The following is a 25,198-nucleotide window of genomic DNA, read 5'->3' on the forward strand; positions in this document are numbered from 1 at the left end:
GAAAATTTTCCGGAAAATTACCGAGACCTTTTTTCCGGAAAATTTTCCGTATTTTTCCGAAAAATATTAAAAACGTTTTCATTCCATGATTTGTCTAATATATTGTTTGCAAATTTAAATAAAGCGGCATTTTCACCTCATTTTTTCTAATCTAAAAGTAAAACTAAACCTATAGACTAGTTTAAACTGGTTGAAATGTAACACTATTAATGTTTTGTAGTATGTTTACTGATATTAGTCATTTTAAATCGATAAAAAGTTTAAGACATTAAAAACCCTTGAAAAGTAATTTATGTTTAGATTTTTTATTTTTGCGATTTGCGGAAATTTTTCCGCATTTTATTTTTCCGGAAAATTAACAACCCTAATTTTATTAGTATATGGTAAGACGTACGACCGTGAATTTTTGTTAACTCTCTAAACTCTTTAAGGGCTATCGAATGCCACCAACGTTAACCCTGTATTCCTAGGAGGAAGCTAACTTCGTCGCTAGGGGCGCAGCATTAAAATTTTGGTGCTACGTTACTCCTGTTTACTTCCTGGTTATAAATATGTAAATATTATATGTGTCTGGTAATTTTTTAATTTCTGCCGCATTTTGGGCTTTTCGAAACACTGTGGACGGGGGGGCATACGAAAGAGGAGTGCGAATTACTAGGAATTTTAAAATTCTATGGTTTGAAGTACAATTTAAAAAGTTGCGTAGTTCACGCCGGAGACGAATCTATGAGTAGCCATTATAAAACGTACGTAAAATTAGATTCCTCAAATTGGGGTTGCTACGATGACACCGTAAAATACACTGTTAATAATCCTCCTATTTCTCGAAATTGGGTTCTTGCATTTTTCGAACGAGAAGGCGTTATAGAAACAGATTCGAATTTAATGCTCACGCGTCTAACAGCGATAACTTTACTAGGCCGCTTCAAGAGGGGACTGTTGCGGTGACTGGGGACTGTGGCGGTGACTTAGATTTCTCAGTACAAGGTTTAGCATTTATAGAATCTCCATTGTTTTTTAGGATTTCGATGTTGCAACGAATTTTTTTCCTCGGTCCAGTATCCAACCATCTCAATGGTAATGCCAGCCTACCACTGGCTGCTTAATAAACTCAACCATCCGACTTTGGACCCACTTTTGGAGAAAGCGTGTTTGATTGCGAGATCGAAACTAGAGACTTATAAGGAATTGTCAAATATCGAAGGATTTTGGATTGCTATCGGTACGATACTATTTAGAGGTTTCATATAAGCTTCGAAGTCGTTTAGAAGGCGTCAAAGCCAATTTCTGCTTATAAACCAACAAGTCCCTGGGTCGGGCTCGGGTGAAAGATTTTGAACCCTATATTAACGGGTCGACAATTTCGGGTTGGGTTGAAATGATTTAGGTTCAAGTCCAACTCAAGCCTACTTATGAAAGAACTTTATTTTAGCTCTAGATCCTACTTTAAAATTTTATTTCATTGAAAAGAACTATGGAAAATCGAAAATGAAAATAATTAAGGCAATGGTTCTAAGTTTATTCAATACACATTACGAAAGAGTTCGGGACCCTCAACTTCAGGACCCTCAACTTCAAATTCAGCCAAAGAGGAATGTAATGGAATATTCGCGTTCTACCCAAACTGTTCCGTGAAATTGGCCCGTGGATCAGAGCTATTGAAATTTTTTAAGGATGAGCTCCTACCACCTAAAACCAATGTTCTTAAGTGGTGGAGAGTAAGTGCTAAGGGACTTCGCCATATTTTCTAATATGAGCTTTGAGTGACGGAGAAACGCCAAAATAACCCTAACCAAATTGATTTTTATCGATATAACTAAATTTTTAATTACTTAAATCCTCGTGTAATGTTCTTTTCGCTTTGGATATTATAAACCAAATAAGATTCACTGGCTTCAACAAGCAATTAAGCCTACCTAGGAATTTGAAATTATTGAGAAATGAAGTTTATTCGATGAGTGGCTGTAAACATAACTTTGGTAATTCTTATATCAATTTGTAGATGAAAATAAGGTGAATTGGACGTTTCACCATCCCCTTAGCGATGCCAAGTAATAATAATGGTATCCTCATTTCAGGATAACGAACTGATTTACCCGGCAGTGTCGTCAATGGCGAAAGATTACCTGGCGATACCTGCAACATAGGTTGCAGTAGAAAGAATATTTTCGGCCGGCACGGATCTTATCAGTCCTAAAAGGGGAGGTCTGCAGGCCGACACCGTCACTGCCATTATGTCGTTATAGTCTTGGTGGAAGCGGGATGAGTAAAAATAACTTAATCAGAATAATAAATTATAATAATCAATTGTTATTTTGAAATTCTATATTTCTTTCGTCAGTTTATGCGTATTTAAACAATATTCCCGTGGATAATGATAAACAACATGTTCGGAAAACAAATAAATTTGATTATATTTATTAGTTTATAAACTTTTTGATTAAAAGAAGGCTATTTTTTTATCAAATAATTTAACTTTGAATACGGAATATGCTATAATTATTTGAAAAAAACCATATTAGAGTTTAACGACTTTTTGAAAAATTATCTACTTGTGTGGATAATGAATAAAGAAACGCCGACCTCTAGTTCGTTATTTCACTCGCGTTCAAAAACATTTCAAACTCACGCCAGCCATGCACGTGGATATCGGCGTCGAATATTAACCTATCCTGTCAATCTTTTTTATACAACTGCGGACCAGCTATTTGCCTATACGCTAGATGCTTATCTGAAAATTTATCAGGCCAAATTAACAAAACTAGTAACGATATTTCGAAATTTCGCGCAAGCTTTCAATCAGAATTTCAGAAATAGAAAATATACAAATGAAATAATTTTGATCAATTTCCCTGGTTTCAGTTTTTTCTCGGTGCTTTCGCGTGGAAACAGTCACCTTCGCGTGAAAGTTTGACAACGATCTCTCGTTTCCGCTTTACGACCCCCGAAAACGACCTTCACCTCGAGCAGCCGAGATCAAGGTCATTTTCGGGTGGTCGGAAAACGGAAACGAGTTCTTTGTCAAACTGTCACGAGAAAATGACGGTTTCTTCGCGAAAGCACCGAGAAATCACTAGTTTTCGACTATAACGACGGAACCTTTTAAATATATGGGTAGTAGTTAAAAACGCGAATGTTATTAGAACGGGATATATTTTTCTTGGCTAAAAGACCGATATGCTTTTCCTACACCATCCACAGAGGCGATATGCTTCTCCTACACCATCCACAGAGGCGATATGCTTCTCCTACACCAACCACAAATGCGATATGCTTCTCCTCCACCCTCCACATAGGTGATATGCTTCTCCTACACCATCCACAAATGCGATATGCTTCTCCTCCACCCTCCACAGAGGCGATATGCTTCTCCTACACCATCCACAAAGGCGATATGCTTCTCATACACTCTCCACAGAGGCGACATGCTTCTCCTACACCATCCACAGAGGCGATATGCTTTTCCTACACCATCCACAGAGGCGATATGCATCTCCTACACCATCCACAGAGGCGATAAGCTTCTCCTACACCCCCACAGAGGCGATATGCGTCTTCTACACCATCCACAAAGGCGATATGCTTCTTTGGAAACATCTTACAATATCGTGGATCGGGAGGGGATATGTTTTACTTTGTTCCAAAAAGCAAAACATAACATATCTGTAGAAATATTGATTAACATTCAATAGCAAATATTTGTTTGCCATTTTATTTTATTCAGAATTTCTACAGGCCACAATAAAACAAGCCTTTACGTGGCGTGTGCCATAAGTAACTTTTATAATAAAATAAAATTATAATAATAACGTAACTATTTTTATAATTCAAATTTATATAAAAGTGAAACTAATTGGTTTAAAATGAGCAAAACCAGTTACGTTAAACTATTTTAGACATTATTTTTTTTCAAATAGTAAGTCTTCACTAACAGATAAAGGAGTTCGAGATAACAATCCAGTCATATTCTAAAACTACGCGGGATATTGATAAACACAATCGAGGTAACATACCGTAACTTTCGTAAAAATTAAATTTTATCAATGAAATGTATGTTTTAGATACAAATAAAAGAAAATAGAAGATAAACGAAATAATATAAAAATGTAGAACGAAATAAAAAATATAAAATAATTAAAAAATAAGAGGCATAATGCTTTCTATTTAATAAGTTTAAATGACGTTAATTTCATTAATCTCTCCCGCGTCAATTTTTATAAAATTCAAATAGAATACTACCCTATGCCGGTCATGATTCCGAAAACGGCGCGTTTAAGGGTAAGTTGACGTCATTGAAATTTCGCACAATTATAGAGCTCCCAGAATAAAATTAATTTTAAACGATAAAGCATTTAAAGGTGTACAAATGACGTTAATTTCATTAACCTGTCCCGCGTCAATGTTTATAAATTTACAATAGAATACTACCCTATGCCGGTCATGATTCCGAAAACGGCGCGTTTAATGGTAAATTTACGTCATTGATATTTAGCTCAATTATGGAGCTCCCAGAATAAAATTTATTTTAAACGATAAATCTTCTAAAGGTGTACAAATGACGTTAATATCATTAACCTGTCCCGCGTCAATGTTTATAAATTTACAATAGAATACTACCCTATGCCGGTCATGATTCCGAAAACGGCGCGTTTTAGGGTAAGTTGAAGTCATTGATATTTCGCACAATTATAGAGCTCCCAGAATAAAATTAATTTTAAACGATAAATCTTCTAAAGGTGTACAAATGACGTTAATTTCATTAACCTGTCCCGCGTCAATGTTAATAAATTATAATAGAATACTACCCTATGCCGGTCATGATTCCGAAAACGGCACGTTTTAGGGTTAGCTAACGTCATTGATATTTCGCTCAATTATGGAGCTCCCAGAATAAAATTAATTTTAAACGATAAATCTTCTAAAGGTGTACAAATGACGTTAATTTCATTAACCTGTCCCGCGTCAATGTTAATAAATTATAATAGAATACTACCCTATGCCGGTCATGATTCCGAAAACGGCGCGTTTAAGGGTAAGTTGACGTCATTGATATTTCGCTCAATTATGGAGCTCCCAGAATAAAATTAATTTTTAACGATAAAGCATTTAAAGATATACAAATGACTTTAATTTCATTAACCTGTCCCGCGTCAATGTTTATAAATTTACAATAGAATACTACCCTATGCCGGTCATGATTCCGAAAACGGCGCGTTTTTGGGTTACCTAACGTCATTGATATTTCGCTCAATTATAGAGCTCCCAGAATAAAATTATATTTTAAACGATAAATCTTCTAAAGGTGTACAAATGACGTTAATATCATTAACCTGTCCCGCGTCAATGTTTATAAATTTACAATAGAATACTACCCTATGCCGGTCATGATTCCGAAAACGGCGCGTTTTAGGGTAAGTTGAAGTCATTGATATTTCGCACAATTATAGAGCTCCCAGAATAAAATTAATTTTAAACGATAAATCTTCTAAAGGTGTACAAATGACGTTAATTTCATTAACCTGTCCCGCGTCAATGTTAATAAATTATAATAGAATACTACCCTATGCCGGTCATGATTCCGAAAACGGCGCGTTTAAGGGTAAGTTGACGTCATTGATATTTCGCTCAATTATGGAGCTCCCAGAATAAAATTAATTTTTAACGATAAAGCATTTAAAGATATACAAATGACTTTAATTTCATTAACCTGTCCCGCGTCAATGTTTATAAATTTACAATAGAATACTACCCTATGCCGGTGATTATTTCGAAAACGGCACGTTTTAGGGTAAGCTAACGTGATTGATATTTCACTCAATTATAGAGCTCCCAGATTTAAATTATATTTAAACGATTAAGCATTAAATGTATACAAATGACGTTAATTTCATTAACCTGTCCCGCGTCAATTTTTATAAAACTCAAATAGAATACTACCCTATGCCGGTCATGGACCCGAAAACGGCGCGTTTTGGGGTAAGTTTACGTCATTGATATTTCGCTCAATTATAGAGCTCCCAGAATTAAATTATATTTAAACGATAAAGCATTTAAAGGTGCACAAATGACGTTAATTTCATTAACCTGTCCCACCTCAATGTTTATAAATTTACAATAGAATACTACCCTATGCCGGTCATGATTCCGAAAACTGCGCGTTTAAGGGTAAATTTACGTCATTGATATTTAGCTCAATTATGGAGCTCCCAGAATAAAATTAATTTTAAACGATAAATCTTCTAAAGGTGTACAAATGACGTTAATTTCATTAACCTGTCCCGCGTCAATGTTAATAAATTATAATAGAATACTACCCTATGCCGGTCATGATTCCGAAAACGGCGCGTTTAAGGGTAAGTTGACGTCATTGATATTTCGCTCAATTATGGAGCTCCCAGAATAAAATTAATTTTTAACGATAAAGCATTTAAAGGTATACAAATGACTTTAATTTCATTAACCTGTCCCGCGTCAATGTTTATAAATTTACAATAGAATACTACCCTATGCCGGTCATGATTCCGAAAACGGCGCGTTTTTGGGTTACATAACGTCATTGATATTTCGCTCAATTATGGAGCTCCCAGAATAAAATTAATTTTAAACGATAAAGCATTTAAAGGTGCACAAATGACGTTAATTTCATTAACCTGTCCCGCGTCAATGTTTATAAATTAACAATAGAATACTACCCTATGCCGGTCATGATTCCGAAAACGGCGCGTTTTAGGGTAAGTTTACGTCATTGAAATTTCGCACAATTATGGAGCTCCCAGAATAAAATTATATTTAAACGATAAAGCATTTAAAGGTGCACAAATGACGTTAATTTCATTAACCTGTCCCGCGTCAATTTTTATAAAACTCAAATAGAATACTACCCTATGCCGGTCATGGACCCGAAAACGGCCCGTTTTAGGGTAAGCTTACGTCATTGAAATTTTGCACAATTATGGAGCTCCCAGAATAAAATGATTTTTAAACGATAAACCATTTAAAGGTGTACAAATGACGTTAATTTCATTAACCTGTCCCTCGTCAATGTTTATAAATTTACAACAGAATACTACCCTATGCCGGTCAAGATTCCGAAAACGGCGTGTTTTAGGCTAAGCTAACGTCATTGATATTTCGCTCCATTATAAAGCTAAAGAATAAAATTAATTTTAAACGATAAAGCATTTAAAGGTTTACAAATGACTTTAATTTCATTAATCTCTCCGGCGTCAATGTTAATAAAAGTCAAATTGAATACTACCCTTTGCCGGTCATGGACCCGAAAACGGTGCGTTTTAGGGTAAGCTAACGTCATTGATATTTCGCTCAATTATAGAGCTCCCAGAATAAAATTATATTTAAACGATAAAGCATTTAAAGGTGTACAAATGACGTTAATTTCATTAACCTGTCCCGCGTCAAGGTTTATAAATTTACAATAGAATACTACCCTATGCCGGTGATTATTTCGAAAACGGCACGTTTTAGGGTAAGCTAACGTGATTGATATTTCACTCAATTATAGAGCTCCCAGATTTAAATTATATTTAAACGATTAAGCATTAAATGTATACAAATGACGTTAATTTCATTAACCTGTCCCGCGTCAATTTTTATAAAACTCAAATAGAATACTACCCTATGCCGGTCATGGACCCGAAAACGGCGCGTTTTGGGGTAAGTTTACGTCATTGATATTTCGCTCAATTATAGAGCTCCCAGAATTAAATTATATTTAAACGATAAAGCATTTAAAGGTGCACAAATGACGTTAATTTCATTAACCTGTCCCACCTCAATGTTTATAAATTTACAATAGAATACTACCCTATGCCGGTCATGATTCCGAAAACTGCGCGTTTAAGGGTAAATTTACGTCATTGATATTTAGCTCAATTATGGAGCTCCCAGAATAAAATTAATTTTAAACGATAAATCATTTAAAGGTATACAATTGACGTTAATTTCATTAACCTGTCCCCCGTCAATTTTTAAAAAATTGAAATAGCATACTACACTATGTCGGTCATGGACCCGAAAACGGCGCGTTTTAGGGTAAGTTTACGTCATTGAAATTTCGCACAATTATAGAGCTCCCAGAATAAAATTAATTTTAAACGATAAAGCATTTAAAGGTGTGCAAATGACGTTAATTTCATTAACACGTCCTGCGTCAATTTTTATAAAATTCAAATAGAATACTAATCTATGCCGGTCATGGACCCGAAAACGGCGCGTTTAAGGGTAAGTTGACGTCATTGAAATTTCGCACAATTATGGAGCTCCCAGAATAAAATTAATTTTAAACGATAAAGCATTTAAAGGTATACAATTGACTTAAATTTCATTAATCTGTCCCGCGTCAATTTTTATAAAATTCAAATAGAATACTACCCTATGCCGGTCATGATTCCGAAAACGGCGCGTTTTAGGGTTAGCTAACGTCATTGATATTTCGCTCAATTATGGAGATTCCAGAATAAAATTATATTTAAACGATAAAGCATTTAAAGGTGCACAAATGACGTTAATTTCATTAACCTGTCCCGCGTCAATGTTAATAAATTATAATAGAATACTACCCTATGCCGGTCATGATTCCGAAAACGGCGCGTTTAAGGGTAAGTTGACGTCATTGATATTTCGCTCAATTATGGAGCTCCCAGAATAAAATTAATTTTTAACGATAAAGCATTTAAAGGTATACAAATGACTTTAATTTCATTAACCTGTCCCACCTCAATGTTTATAAATTTACAATAGAATACTACCCTATGCCGGTCATGATTCCGAAAACTGCGCGTTTAAGGGTAAATTTACGTCATTGATATTTAGCTCAATTATGGAGCTCCCAGAATAAAATTAATTTTAAACGATAAATCTTCTAAAGGTGTACAAATGACGTTAATTTCATTAACCTGTCCCGCGTCAATGTTAATAAATTATAATAGAATACTACCCTATGCCGGTCATGATTCCGAAAACGGCGCGTTTAAGGGTAAGTTGACGTCATTTATATTTCGCTCAATTATGGAGCTCCCAGAATAAAATTAATTTTTAACGATAAAGCATTTAAAGGTATACAAATGACTTTAATTTCATTAACCTGTCCCGCGTCAATGTTTATAAATTTACAATAGAATACTACCCTATGCCGGTCATGATTCCGAAAACGGCGCGTTTTTGGGTTACATAACGTCATTGATATTTCGCTCAATTATGGAGCTCCCAGAATAAAATTAATTTTAAACGATAAAGCATTTAAAGGTGCACAAATGACGTTAATTTCATTAACCTGTCCCGCGTCAATGTTTATAAATTAACAATAGAATACTACCCTATGCCGGTCATGATTCCGAAAACGGCGCGTTTTAGGGTAAGTTTACGTCATTGAAATTTCGCACAATTATGGAGCTCCCAGAATAAAATTATATTTAAACGATAAAGCATTTAAAGGTGCACAAATGACGTTAATTTCATTAACCTGTCCCGCGTCAATTTTTATAAAACTCAAATAGAATACTACCCTATGCCGGTCATGGACCCGAAAACGGCCCGTTTTAGGGTAAGCTTACGTCATTGAAATTTTGCACAATTATGGAGCTCCCAGAATAAAATGATTTTTAAACGATAAACCATTTAAAGGTGTACAAATGACGTTAATTTCATTAACCTGTCCCTCGTCAATGTTTATAAATTTACAACAGAATACTACCCTATGCCGGTCAAGATTCCGAAAACGGCGTGTTTTAGGCTAAGCTAACGTCATTGATATTTCGCTCCATTATAAAGCTAAAGAATAAAATTAATTTTAAACGATAAAGCATTTAAAGGTTTACAAATGACTTTAATTTCATTAATCTCTCCGGCGTCAATGTTAATAAAAGTCAAATTGAATACTACCCTTTGCCGGTCATGGACCCGAAAACGGTGCGTTTTAGGGTAAGCTAACGTCATTGATATTTCGCTCAATTATAGAGCTCCCAGAATAAAATTATATTTAAACGATAAAGCATTTAAAGGTGTACAAATGACGTTAATTTCATTAACCTGTCCCGCGTCAAGGTTTATAAATTTACAATAGAATACTACCCTATGCCGGTGATTATTTCGAAAACGGCACGTTTTAGGGTAAGCTAACGTGATTGATATTTCACTCAATTATAGAGCTCCCAGATTTAAATTATATTTAAACGATTAAGCATTAAATGTATACAAATGACGTTAATTTCATTAACCTGTCCCGCGTCAATTTTTATAAAACTCAAATAGAATACTACCCTATGCCGGTCATGGACCCGAAAACGGCGCGTTTTGGGGTAAGTTTACGTCATTGATATTTCGCTCAATTATAGAGCTCCCAGAATTAAATTATATTTAAACGATAAAGCATTTAAAGGTGCACAAATGACGTTAATTTCATTAACCTGTCCCACCTCAATGTTTATAAATTTACAATAGAATACTACCCTATGCCGGTCATGATTCCGAAAACTGCGCGTTTAAGGGTAAATTTACGTCATTGATATTTAGCTCAATTATGGAGCTCCCAGAATAAAATTAATTTTAAACGATAAATCATTTAAAGGTATACAATTGACGTTAATTTCATTAACCTGTCCCCCGTCAATTTTTAAAAAATTGAAATAGCATACTACACTATGTCGGTCATGGACCCGAAAACGGCGCGTTTTAGGGTAAGTTTACGTCATTGAAATTTCGCACAATTATAGAGCTCCCAGAATAAAATTAATTTTAAACGATAAAGCATTTAAAGGTGTGCAAATGACGTTAATTTCATTAACACGTCCTGCGTCAATTTTTATAAAATTCAAATAGAATACTAATCTATGCCGGTCATGGACCCGAAAACGGCGCGTTTAAGGGTAAGTTGACGTCATTGAAATTTCGCACAATTATGGAGCTCCCAGAATAAAATTAATTTTAAACGATAAAGCATTTAAAGGTATACAATTGACTTAAATTTCATTAATCTGTCCCGCGTCAATTTTTATAAAATTCAAATAGAATACTACCCTATGCCGGTCATGATTCCGAAAACGGCGCGTTTTAGGGTTAGCTAACGTCATTGATATTTCGCTCAATTATGGAGATTCCAGAATAAAATTATATTTAAACGATAAAGCATTTAAAGGTGCACAAATGACGTTAATTTCATTAACCTGTCCCGCGTCAATGTTAATAAATTATAATAGAATACTACCCTATGCCGGTCATGATTCCGAAAACGGCGCGTTTAAGGGTAAGTTGACGTCATTGATATTTCGCTCAATTATGGAGCTCCCAGAATAAAATTAATTTTTAACGATAAAGCATTTAAAGGTATACAAATGACTTTAATTTCATTAACCTGTCCCGCGTCAATGTTTATAAATTTACAATAGAATACTACCCTATGCCGGTCATGATTCCGAAAACGGCGCGTTTTTGGGTTAGCTAACGTCATTGATATTTCGCTCAATTATGGAGCTCCCAGAATAAAATTAATTTTAAACGATAAAGCATTTAAAGGTGCACAAATGACGTTAATTTCATTAACCTGTCCCGCGTCAAGGTTTATAAATTTACAATAGAATACTACCCTATGCCGGTGATTATTTCGAAAACGGCACGTTTTAGGGTAAGCTAACGTGATTGATATTTCACTCAATTATAGAGCTCCCAGATTTAAATTATATTTAAACGATTAAGCATTAAATGTATACAAATGACGTTAATTTCATTAACCTGTCCCGCGTCAATTTTTATAAAACTCAAATAGAATACTACCCTATGCCGGTCATGGACCCGAAAACGGCGCGTTTTGGGGTAAGTTTACGTCATTGATATTTCGCTCAATTATAGAGCTCCCAGAATTACATTATATTTAAACGATAAAGCATTTAAAGGTGCACAAATGACGTTAATTTCATTAACCTGTCCCGCGTCAATTTGTATAAAACTCAAATAGAATACTACCCTATGCCGGTCATGGACCCGAAAACGGCGCGTTTTAGGGTAAGCTTACGTCATTGAAATTTCGCACAAATATGGAGCTCCCAGAATAAAATGATTTTTAAACGATAAACCATTTAAAGTTGTACAAATGACGTTAATTTCATTAACCTGTCCCTCGTCAATGTTTATAAATTTACTACAGAATACTACCCTATGCCGGTCATGATTCCGAAAACGGCGCGTTTTAGGCTAAGCTAACGTCATTGATATTTCGCTCCATTATAAAGCTAAAGAATAAAATTAATTTTAAACGATAAAGCATTTAAAGGTTTACAAATGACTTTAATTTCATTAATCTCTCCGGCGTCAATGTTAATAAAAGTCAAATTGAATACTACCCTTTGCCGGTCATGATTCCGAAAACTGCGCGTTTTAGGGTAAGCTAACGTGATTGATATTTCACTCAATTATAGAGCTCCCAGATTTAAATTATATTTAAACGATTAAGCATTAAATGTATACAAATGACGTTAATTTCATTAACCTGTCCCGCGTCAAGGTTTATAAATTTACAATAGAATACTACCCTATGCCGGTGATTATTTCGAAAACGGCACGTTTTAGGGTAAGCTAACGTGATTGATATTTCGCTCAATTATAGAGCTCCCAGAATTAAATTATATTTAAACGATAAAGCATTTAAAGGTGCACAAATGACGTTAATTTCATTAACCTGTCCCGCGTCAATTTTTATAAAACTCAAATAGAATACTACCCTATGCCGGTCATGGACCCGAAAACGGCGCGTTTTAGGGTAAGCTTACGTCATTGAAATTTCGCACAATTATGGAGCTCCCAGAATAAAATGATTTTTAAACGATAAACCATTTAAAGTTGTACAAATGACGTTAATTTCATTAACCTGTCCCTCGTCAATGTTTATAAATTTACTACAGAATACTACCCTATGCCGGTCATGATTCCGAAAACGGCGCGTTTTAGGCTAAGCTAACGTCATTGATATTTCGCTCCATTATAAAGCTAAAGAATAAAATTAATTTTAAACGATAAAGCATTTAAAGGTTTACAAATGACTTTAATTTCATTAATCTCTCCGGCGTCAATGTTAATAAAAGTCAAATTGAATACTACCCTTTGCCGGTCATGATTCCGAAAACTGCGCGTTTTAGGGTAAGCTAACGTGATTGATATTTCACTCAATTATAGAGCTCCCAGATTTAAATTATATTTAAACGATTAAGCATTAAATGTATACAAATGACGTTAATTTCATTAACCTGTCCCGCGTCAAGGTTTATAAATTTACAATAGAATACTACCCTATGCCGGTGATTATTTCGAAAACGGCACGTTTTAGGGTAAGCTAACGTGATTGATATTTCGCTCAATTATAGAGCTCCCAGAATTAAATTATATTTAAACGATAAAGCATTTAAAGGTGCACAAATGACGTTAATTTCATTAACCTGTCCCGCGTCAATTTTTATAAAACTCAAATAGAATACTACCCTATGCCGGTCATGGACCCGAAAACGGCGCGTTTTGGGGTAAGTTTACGTCATTGATATTTCGCTCAATTATAGAGCTCCCAGAATTAAATTATATTTAAACGATAAAGCATTTAAAGGTGCACAAATTACGTTAATTTCATTAACCTGTCCCACCTCAATGTTTATAAATTTACAATAGAATACTACCCTATGCCGGTCATGATTCCGAAAACTGCGCGTTTTAGGGTAAGTTGAAGTCATTGATATTTCGCTTTATTATAGAGCTAAAGAATAAAATTAATTTTAAACGATAAAGCATTTAAAGGTTTACAAATGTTTTTAATTTCATTAATCTCTCTGGCGTCAATGTTAATAAAAGTCAAATTGAATACTACCCTTTGCCGGTCATGGACCCTAAAACGGCGCGTTTTGGGGTAAGTTTAGTCATTGATATTTCGCACAATTATGGAGCTCCCAGAATAAAATAAATTTTTAATGATAAAGCATTTAAAGGTGTACAAATGACTTTAATTTCATTAACCTGTGCCGCGTCATTTTTATAAAATTTACAATAGAATACTACCCTATGCCGGTCATGATTCCGAAAACGGCGCGTTTTAGGGTAAGCTAACGTCATTGATATTTCGCTCAATTATAGAGCTAAAGAATAAAATTAATTTTAAATGATAAAGCATTTAAAGGTTTACAAATGACATTACTTCATTAATATATCCTGCGTCAATGCTAATAAACGACAAATAGAATACTACCCTATGCCGGTCATGGACCCGAAAACGACGCGTTTTGGGGTAAGTTTACGTCATTGATATTTCGCACAATTATGGAGCTCCCAGAATAAAATAAATTTTAAACGATTAAGCAATTAAAGGTGTACAAATGACGTTAATTTCATTAACCCGTCCCGCGTCAATGTTTATAAATTTACATTAGAATACTACCCTATGCCGGTCATGATTCCGAAAACGGCCCGTTTTAGGGTTAGCTAACGTTATTGATATATCGCTCAATTGACGGCTTTTAAAATTCATTTTACGCGTGAAAATACCCCTACATGTTATGGTCAAAAAAGCACGCAAAGAAGGCTGTGTTTCCAAGACATGTAGCTGTAGTGTCACGCGCTAAAACGTCATTTCAAAATCCGTCAATTATGGAGCTCCCAGAATAAAATTATTTTTAAACGATAACACATTTAAAGGTTTACAAATGACGTTAATTTCATTAATCTCTCCGGCGTCAATGTTAATAAAATTCAAATAGAATACTACCCTATGCCGGTTATACAGTATTGAAATTTATTTAAAGTGACCTTTAGCACTCTTTCCGGTTGACCGTGACCTTTTGAGAAACTCACTTCCGTTTGAATTTTGACGGTGTTAGTGTTCGCGCTCGAAGACAGAAGGCGCCTCCAAGCTAAAAGTTATTTTCCCCCGGAATTGCGTCAGAGATAAAGGCAAATTCCCGGGATAAATCTTTCCCGCTTCAATTTTCTGGAGCCAATTAGAATAGGCATACGTCACGACCACTTCAGCCTATGATAACTCTTAACCACGAGCCAGCTGAATCTGGCAGCTTAACTGAACTGAACTTTGTAGTTCCAAAGATAATTTAAACTCGTACCCTAGATTCGAATACTTAGTGCTTTCCCATTGACGGTTTTGTTACGAAGCGTTTACCCTTTTCCGGCACGTAACCTCAGAAAAATCGGGCTCCATCGGTTGCGGTAACGCGCAAACCATGGAGCGAATTTTTTCTCAGTATTCGAATATAGGGTACGAGTTTAAATTATCTTTGATTTGGTGAGGGGGTCTATATACCCTGGCGCCTTTTCACTCTAAGATTTACTCGCCCATATTTTGTACACAAGAACTATTTGGTTAAATAACCTGTACGTAGAATCGATATATTTTCGTTATATTTTTCGCTAAAACTTAAATAAATGAGTTTTGAAAGCCTTTAGGTATTCAACTAGTCATAGCAATTGAAATTTTGAATTCGGGAGCTCGCTCTAGCATATAGTACAAGCTTATACTATAAACATAAAAAGTTCAAGTTTATCGGGTCGGGTCGGGTTTAAAATTTTACAAATTTTATCGGGCCGGGCCGGGCCGGGTCGAGTTTCAAGTTTGGCGGGCCGGGTCGGGTCGGGTTTTCGAAATAAATAATTTTTGCGGGTCGGGTCGGGTTTCAGTTTTAATGAATTTTGGCGGGCCGGGTCGGGTCGGGTTTTAGTTTGAATGGCAAATTTGCTACAATCAAAAACATGTTTTAAAGACGGTATTATATAGTTTAGCCATTGACATAGTTAGAATTGTTCATAATGAAAAAGGCTTAGTATGTTTGCATAATGAAAAAGTACTGATATTATAAAAATTGCAAAAGTGATTCAATTAATAATTTTAATTTATAAAAGAGAAAAAAAACTTGTTAGGCCTTGGTTTATAGTACAATATTAGATAATAGAACAAAATTTACCTTCATTTTTTTTTAATAATTTTTGAAAATTTGATATATGTGTGATCATGTTGGTATCCAAAAAAATTTAAACTAAAACAATCCATTATAAAAAAAAACTAATACAATCGGAAATAAAAAATTCATTCTAAACTACTCCAAGCTTCAAAACTAAAGCATGGCGAATATTTACAATTTTATTTCAATAAAAACCCGAATGAGGGCGACACTAAGGCGCCCTTACCACGAAGCAAAGGATTCTGGGTAACGTTGAGTTTACAGACTTCCCACCCTCTTTCCCCTCCAGTCAACTTCTCTACTCCAAGGGTAAACGCTATCGGCAATGCGCGAGATAGTGATTTCGAATCTAGGGTACGAGTTTAAATTATCTTTGGTCCTTCGGGGTCGCATAGATGGCGATTATTGCCTCACACTCACGTGGTGTCATTCTATGACGTAACGACAACCAATCTGAGCGAAGGGGTCGAATTTGTACGGTCCCTGTGGATTTCGCGCCCAATGATATCTCAAGAAGAAAGTTGAAAGAAAGAAGGCGTGTCAGTGTCAGAACTTTCCTAGGAAAGTCTGCAGAATACCCCCGTATAAACTTTCACCGTCCCACCCGTCGCCGGAGGTGACCGAGGACAGTAGATACAGGGACGAGAAAGCAGGGGGAAAAAAACTGATTTTAAACGTCTTCATATTCACGGTGAGTTAGATGTAAACAAACCGCGGCCATTGTTAAGACGTGGTTCACCTTGGACAGTATTATTGTAGTTAGTTTTTACCATTTTTATGTTAAATTACACTTTCTCGTCCCTGTATCTACTGTCCTTGAGGTGACCTATAGGGTATTCCCTGCAGTTGCATATTAATTAAATAGATTCACGCCTATGGTGAAACGGGAGGAAACTGTTACAAGAAGTAGGTATATTTTATCAAAAAACTAAGGAGTCGCATTTGCCGGAAGTTCCAAAAAAAACATAAGGAAAATATTAAAGTTAAATAAAAATTTACTTCGAAAGAATGATGTCGGCGGGTAAAATTCGATAGAACCCGAAATCACTTCCTAAAAGTAATCACAAATCAACGAGTGAGCGAACAGAAATGGATCGTTTTGGTTCGCTTCGACTGGTGAAATTTGTTTGCAGTGTTGTTTCGCTCATTCTAGATTCCATCAGTTTGGCGTTTTCGAATTTGATACCTGGAAAATACAAAAGTCAAAAGGATATTCGAAATGAAATAGTGTTGATCACGGGTGGCGGCAGTGGATTCGGACAATTGATGACCGTTAAATTCGCCCAGTTGGGTTGCCGAGTGGTCATCTGGGACGTGGATGAAAAGGGTTGCTTGGAAACTACGCGCAAAGTGGAACGTGAGGTCAGCCACGCTCATACCGTCTACTCGTATATCGTGGATGTTTCGGATCGGGCCAAAGTTTACGAAACGGCTAAACGGGTCAAAATTGACGTGGGCGAGGTGACCATCTTGGTCAACAATGCAGGAATCGCCCATTCCAATTACTTCCTGGAGACGCCGGACTGTCTCCTCGAAAAAGTCATGAAAGTAAACGCCATGGCTCATTTCTGGACCTTGAAGGCGTTCCTACCCAGCATGGTCGAGAACAACCACGGACACTTGGTCACCGTAGCGAGCGCCGCTGGGATAATGGCTACTCAGAGGACCAGCGCTTATTCGGCCAGTAAATACGCGGCTATCGGATTGCTGGACTCGGTTTGTATGGAGCTGATCGAGTGCGGGAAGACAAACGTCAAGACCACGGTGGTCTGCCCTTTCTTCAGTACCACACCTCTTTTTCAAAGTGAATACGACGGGCTGATTCCGATGGTGGAGGCCGAAGTCGTCGTGGACAAGATCATAGAAGGAATTCTCACCAATAAAGAAGTGGTTTACGTACCGCGTTCAATTTTAGTCTTCGGCCTGCTTAAAGTTCTGGCCAGAAAACAACCTATCTACAATATGTGTCGAATCGGAGCTGGAGATTCGCTTCTCAATACCATCAAAGTCAAGAGTGTCTTTGAGGAACAGAGAGTGGACGTCTGATGAACCTATTATAGAGCACTGAACAGTTTTCATATCAATTTAATCCTATTAAAGTATAATTTATACGCAAATCACCCATTTATTAGTATTTAATCATGATTTAAATATACCATATTTAAATGAAAGTTTTTCGATATTTATGATTGAAAAACATTATTACTCACATTTTCAGTATAAGCCGTGGTTAAATAGCTCTACTTTACTTATTGTTAAAGGATCAATATCAACCAATGATATAGCGCATATGATTGAATTTTAAACAGAAAACTGATTACGTATTTTTTATGTTAATGTAAAAAATTCACTAGAATTGGTATATTTAATATATATATATATATTTTTTATATAGATTAGTTTATTTATTGAATTTATTTGGTTATTCAGTTAACTTATTGAACTTAATATTTTTTATAAAAACAATAACTGTCGAAATGATTAACACTTTGTATTAACACAATTGTATGGGTCATTTGGCTAAAATTAAATTTAACTTAAAGCAATCTAAACAAAAATTAACTTTTGCACGTACATTTTTAATATTCGCGAACAAACAATCCACTGAATTGCATTAAAAAATAACCCTGTAATTTCTAGCAGGCGGAAATAAACTATATTGGCAAAACACGTGAAAAGTACTTTCTTTATACTCTCGAAACACTTCCTTCACGCGCCGTTAAGCGCAATAAATAAAACACGGCACGTAAACGCAAAACTGAATCTGATCATTGAACCGCGTATAATGAAATCAGTTCTTCTGGAGCTTAGAGCCAGCTGCTTTTAAAGTCATTCATGATTTCGTTGGTTAGGGACGAGATATGGAAGTGAAAAGACTTCTTCGTTTCTTGGAGTTCGCTTGGAATTTGCTTCTGCTGGTAGTGGACTCGATCTGTTTAGCATTTTCAAATTTAATCCCGGCTCATTGGAAACGGAAAAAGGACGTTCGAAACGAAATAGTGTTGATCACTGGCGGCGGAAGCGGATTCGGACAATTATTGGCGGTCCGCTTCGCTCGGTTAGGAGGCAAAGTGGTCATTTGGGACGTGGACGAGAAAGGATGTCGAGAGACCGTCGCGAAAGTGGAACAGGAGGTCAACGAAGCCTACAAAGTTCACTATTACATCGTGGACGTTTCCGATCGGGTCAAAGTCTATGAAACTGCCCAACGGGTGCAAATTGAGGTAGGGAAAGTCACCATCTTGGTCAACAACGCCGGAATCGGTCATTGCAACGAGTTTTTAGACACGCCGGACAGCCTTATAGAAAAAGTGGTGAACGTAAATGCCATGGCTCATTTCTGGACCTTGAAAGCGTTCTTGCCCAATATGATCGTGAACAACCACGGACATTTGGTTAGTGTGGTCAGTACGGCCGGCTTAATGGCGGTGCGTATGGCCGGTGCTTATTCGGCCAGCAAACACGCGGCTATAGGCTTAATGGATTCTCTGGGGTGGGACCTGATGGTGGCGGGGATAAGCAACATCAAGACGACGGTGGTCTGTCCTCATTTTAGCGGTACGCCCTTGTACCAGTGCCAACACGACGGCTTATGGCCCATCATGGAACCGGAAGTGGTGGCTGACCGGATGATGGAGGGAATACTGACCGAAAAAGAAATGGTATACGTCCCTCGTTCGTCGTGCCTCTTCGGCGTGTCGAAAATAATGGCCACCAAAAAACCGCTCTTCAAATTGGGACAATTGATAATCGGAGATCTGATTTTCAAAACGATTAAAGTCAAGACCGTGTTTGAAGAGCAGACAAGTGACAATTCCAAAAACGAATAAATTTCAGCTATTCCAACAATAAGGTCTTTCTGTATTTCTGAATGAATCAATTTATCTTATTTCCAGTATTTTTATTGAATAGCGGAATTATATGAAAAAGAATAAGCCTAATTTCTGTGTACTTTGTTTTCAATGAGAAACGTATTTCAAATATCCTTTATTAAACTATCAATATTGTGAATATTTCCCAATAAAATTTAACTGGCCAGAACGTTGGACCAGGTGGAGAAACAAGGAAATTTTATTATTTTTGGCCTTTTTGGAATATTTGAGATACACAAAAATATGGAAGATTTTAGTAAATTACTAGTATGATATGTAACATAATCACCATAAGTATGCCATAAAAGCATTTTCGTTAATGAAACCTTGTTCACGCGATATGACGTAAATTACGTCACTTACAACGCCGTGACGAAATACGCGTCATCAACTTTACTGATGGGAAACGGAAGTTAGTGAGAATTCCTCGCGCGTTTCTGGCTTTGCCCATGTCAAGTTTAGCTCTTGCCTCGCGATCACGGGATTTCATTTCCATGGTAACCTTTTCAATAGCGCAAGGATTATAAACATTTTTGCATTTTTGGGTCCGCTCATTGTATGTTCCGCGTGAAACAAGGTCTCATTGAGTTTTTTCAATGGAAATATTATACAGAGGCATACTTATGAGTAATTATGTTACATATGCTAGTATTTGATCTACGAATAACGAACGTTAGGCGGACAAGTACGGGACGATACGTTCCATAGGGAGCTAACACCTGATGCCAGCGCTGTGGTGGCGACTTTCGTCATTTTGTCTACTCAAACTAAATTAGGTGATAAATATTCAAAGCATGATATTTCATAGTCCCTTTTACATATCTCATTCATTTTATTTAGTAATCTAACGAATAACGAAACTTATATTATCAAACGTTTTAAATATGCATACCTCTTGTTCAATTTTTACTCGAAATTATTGACAATTTCACAGCTCGTCCACGAGAGAGCTAGCGCTTGCAATCCGTTGCCATTTGGAAACTCGGGCTTAACATGGTATGTGCTGTCCCTTATTTTATGTTCTTAAATCAAACTTATTCCACATATTTGCTCGAATACGGGCGGCCAATAAAATTTGTATTTCAATATATTTATCAAATAAAAAGGTTAACGTCATTTAATCAACAAGATCTATTCTACTGGAAATTATATACGTATACACTTCAGCTAGGCTAGGCTAATACCCAAGGCACCACCATAGGCCCAAGTCATCTAGCGACTTATAATGCCTTTAAAGAGGTGGCCGGGTTACAATGCGTAGGAGGGTGGTGGACAGCCCTTCAAGCCAAAGGAGCCGACAGCCCCCTACACGAACTATTACCTTTAACCTCGAAAAGTTTTTATGCGAAAGTGAAACCGGAGAACAACCTCTGTAACCAGTGGAGAGAGAACTTGCAAACTCAACGCGGAAGGAGTAGTTCCGAGTTTTCACCCAGTGCCACAAGTTGGGATCGAACCCGGCTCCTCTTGCTAACCACTCCTCCACCCCGGCACCAGGGTTAACACGATGTTCCTGTTGAAATTGGCGGTAAGAGATATTCTCTCACGACGTAGAGATAAATTTATAGTCAATCCAAAATATTTATTGGTTTCTACGAAACGAAAATACACTAACTATAGATGGCACCTTCTGATTTTATAAAATCAATTACTTGACCTATTCCGACCAATCCGATTTCATTTAAAGTTTTTGAGTATGGTCTAAAACCTTTACATTGACAGTTTTCGTCTACCACCTAGCGATAAAAAAAATAAAAATTGCAAAACCTTGAAAAATATAATATAGTTTTTGAGAAAAATGCCTGAGGCGATCAAATTAAAACATCCTGTATATCTTTACACTTGGAATGTTTAATGCATTGGCACCGTGCTCTGAAACCGGCTCAAGCTTTGTCAAAAATAAAACGTTACACGTTTTATGAATGGCTTCTATGGAACGCCAAACCGTACAAAATCGAATTTATTCTACATATCCTGGTCGATTGCGAAAACCATTTAGTGAAATTCCTTTCTCCCCTATCTAGGCCTCCGGTGGTATGGTCTCTGTTACTAGGTACACCGGGCTATAAATTCTGACACACTGTCCCCTATCTTGTGGGGACTCACTTACCCTACCACATAACGGAGTCTGTTTTGTCGTCTTCCCTAGATAGATCTCTCCTACATATAGTCGAAAACTACTAGATTATCTTTTTTTGGAAGAATTACTACTATTTTACATGATGGCGATTAATATTAGACTTTATCAGTATACAGGGTGTTTGAAAAGGTGATGCAAAAATTTTAAGTAGTTGTAGGGGGTGAGTTGAAAAGTATGCCTGTTTTCTCCCATTTTCCTACAATGAGTTAAAAGAGCGCCAGAGAGCTTCAAAGTGTGGCCTACTATCCCCTAGAAGAAGGTTTCAACAAGCGCAAAACCAAGGGTTATAGACTAGATGTCATCTTTTTGGCTTTTTCTAAGACATTAGACTCAATTCCCCACTATATTCGCGATCCCTTTTGATCGCCATTGAAACCTAGATTGGTAGCGGCCATTAGTTTTTTGTCATCGTTATTCGTAAATTTGACTTTATAAATAATGATACTTGCATTTTATTATAATTTTGTATCGTTCAAATATTTTGATAAGTTTCTGAAGAAAAAACGTTCTTACGACTTTTTAATTTGACTGTAGCAGGTCTTACGTCGGAGATGCTAGCGCCGTTACGCCACCTAGACTCGTTTCGGTCGCGAATACTCCTTGAGACTTTTCCTTTCGGTGGTATTGAGGGACCCCTTTAACGTGGCTAGCTAATTAATTAACAATCCAAGGGTCAAGCTTCGACCTTGAGAAATGTGGGTAAGGGTTTTCCTCAAGGGTTTGTCCTGGTTCCCCTTCTGTCCGTTGGGCTGATAAGCGTGGGTTGCCATTTAACGCTTCTAAATCCTCTATGCTAGATTTGGGACGTAAGAACCCAAACTTTATCTACTCCATTAAAGGTTCCCCAATCCAGTCCACAATTTCAGAGCGCGATTTTGGTGACACTATAATTATCAACGCGTACCAGCGAAGTTGCTAAACGAGTCTGTGGCTAGGGTTAATTAGACTCGATTTAAACTTTGTTCACTCACAGATATTCTCTTATCTGTTTTTTAACAAGATTTAAGAGAAGAAGGGTGGATATTTTCGTTTAATTTGTGGTATTAGAAATTGTTTTTTTTTTAAGATAAGAAGGGTGTTTGTTGCTCCTAGGCGACTTTCCTTTCTATCGGTTTTGGCGAGACGGACAGACAATGACCAATTTTCCGGTCCGCAAGTGCCCAAAAATGATACAGCCACAGCGAAGGCCCGATATCATCTTTCGATTGGTGTATTAGTATAGGCGCCCCCCCCCCCCCCCCCCCGCAGATTACAAACAGCGCCTCTAACTTAACACACAAAATTTGTATTGGGGGGCGCCAAATTCAAATCTTGCCAGAGGTGCTCAGGACCCTATAGCTACGACGTTGAACGTAACTGTTTATATTTCTTTGCATAGAGATGGAAGACGTTAAGATTACACTGCCTATGGATAGTTACTTACTAACTAACTCTCTGATTTATATCGATGTGCACTATTTTTACTTCCGAATCGTATGTTTCAAGGAATAATTCTCTCTGAGAGATTTATTTTATGCTAATGGCCATATTAACATGCCAAGCAATTTTTTTCAAAATAGGTTTATCATAGTGACGAAAGTTGTTTTCCGTCTATGCTAAGTTTTTCGGTTTCCCCTTCCATAAAAACCTGTCGAGGTTAACGGTAATAGTTAGTGTAGGGAGCTGTTGGCTCGCGTGGCATGAAGGGCTTGCCACCACCCTCCTACGCACTGTAACCCGGTCACCTATTTTAAAGCTCAGCTAGGCTAGGCTAATACCCAAGGCACTACCTTAGGCCTAAGTCATCAAGCGACTTTTGAAGCCATTAATTCAGGTGGCCGGGTTACAATGCGTAGGAGGGTGGTGGCAAGCCCTGCATTCCACGATTTAAAGGCAATATAAGTCGCTAGATGACTTGGGCCTATGGTGGTGCCTTGGGTATTAGCCTAGCTGATTATTAGCCGTCTAAACCGTTTTGTACTAGTGCAAACGCACCCTTAGACATCGAAAAGCCGGAACTTGTTTCAGTTAGTGCCGTATATTTTATGTTGTGTTTTTGGTGAACATTAATTGAACAAGTTCGCCAAGAAGGCGATGATATTATTTAGTGCCCGTATTCCATTTAAGCAGGTAGCATAAAATCATGAATAAGTAATAAACCTTAATTTCATTGGACGAACCTTTACGTTGAACGTTTTACGGGCGGGAAGGAATAGTCCAGTATCTTTAGGGAAAAATTGACCAAACTTCGGAAAAAATGGCCCCGGGCTGAATTTTTGCATACACCTTTATATAGTGTCTATAAACGTTGTGTCAAAAGTCCCCATCATTGGGGTGTATGGAACTTTTTTTGGCGAGAAAATGGCAGGAAAAAATGGTTTTTCACCAATATCTTCGTTATTATTACTTTTACAGCTATACTATCAATTATAAAATTAATGCTGAGCACGTTCTTGACAAGAATGGTCTTATTTGAATTTAGCGTATGAGCAGTCGTTTCTGAGCAATCGCAGTGCCAATGCTTTTAGTACGGCTTCAATGTTTTTTTTTTGTTTAAAAAATATTCCATACCTAAAAAATTCACAATCGAAAGTGGTTATGGTCTTATAGAATTTCCCCAAAGTCTTAAAGTCTGCGGTGCCAACTTTCATCGCCATCTTGGAAAATGGCCGCCATTTTATATTCGCTTATAATTCAAAATCTATTTACCCAAACTCGACATATGAGGTGTCATTCTTCTTTAAATTGTCTTATACTTCTATATAAACTCTTAAAACGTCAATTTTATCGAAAGGTCAAAGGTATCGAGCTAAAAAAGTAAAATATCTTTAAATTATAACGAAAAACGGTATATTTCTTACATATTGCCGAGGGGCTGATCACTCCGCGTAATCGGTGTACACAGAGCCGTACCTTTGACTGTCCTAATGGGATTACACGTAATCTTTGAAGTCCCTGCCTTTGGCAGTGCTAATCTAATCGTAATCCGGTGTACAAACTTTCTAAGAGTGGTTAGCCCCTCGCATATTGCTTATTAATTAAAACTTTTAGTAATATTTCAAAGTAGCCCTGTTGCTCTGGAGAGGGTCAAAGTTTAATTGGATTAACTTGATTAAGTAGTTATTTTAATATTAAATAATAATTGGTATCCCACCCTTCGTTTTCCAAGATGGCGGTGAAATTTGGCACCGCAGGCTTTAAGACTTTGGGGAGGTTCTCTTAGACCATAACCTCTTTCGATTGTGAAATAT

General features: G+C 36.7%; 2 pseudogenes; both read left to right on the plus strand.

Annotated features, from left to right (window-relative positions):
- Positions 1-17,010: 17,010 nt before the first annotated feature.
- On the plus strand, positions 17,011-18,239 carry LOC149925553 (estradiol 17-beta-dehydrogenase 11 pseudogene; annotated as a pseudogene).
- Positions 18,240-18,743: 504 nt separating this feature from the next.
- LOC149925554 (estradiol 17-beta-dehydrogenase 11 pseudogene) lies at positions 18,744-19,812 on the plus strand (annotated as a pseudogene).
- The last annotated feature ends 5,386 nt before the right edge of the window (positions 19,813-25,198 follow it).

This window comes from Leiobunum rupestre, chromosome 10 (assembly GCF_980474605.1).
Source record: "Leiobunum rupestre chromosome 10, qqLeiRupe1.1.hap1, whole genome shotgun sequence".
NCBI lineage: Eukaryota > Metazoa > Arthropoda > Arachnida > Opiliones > Sclerosomatidae > Leiobunum > Leiobunum rupestre.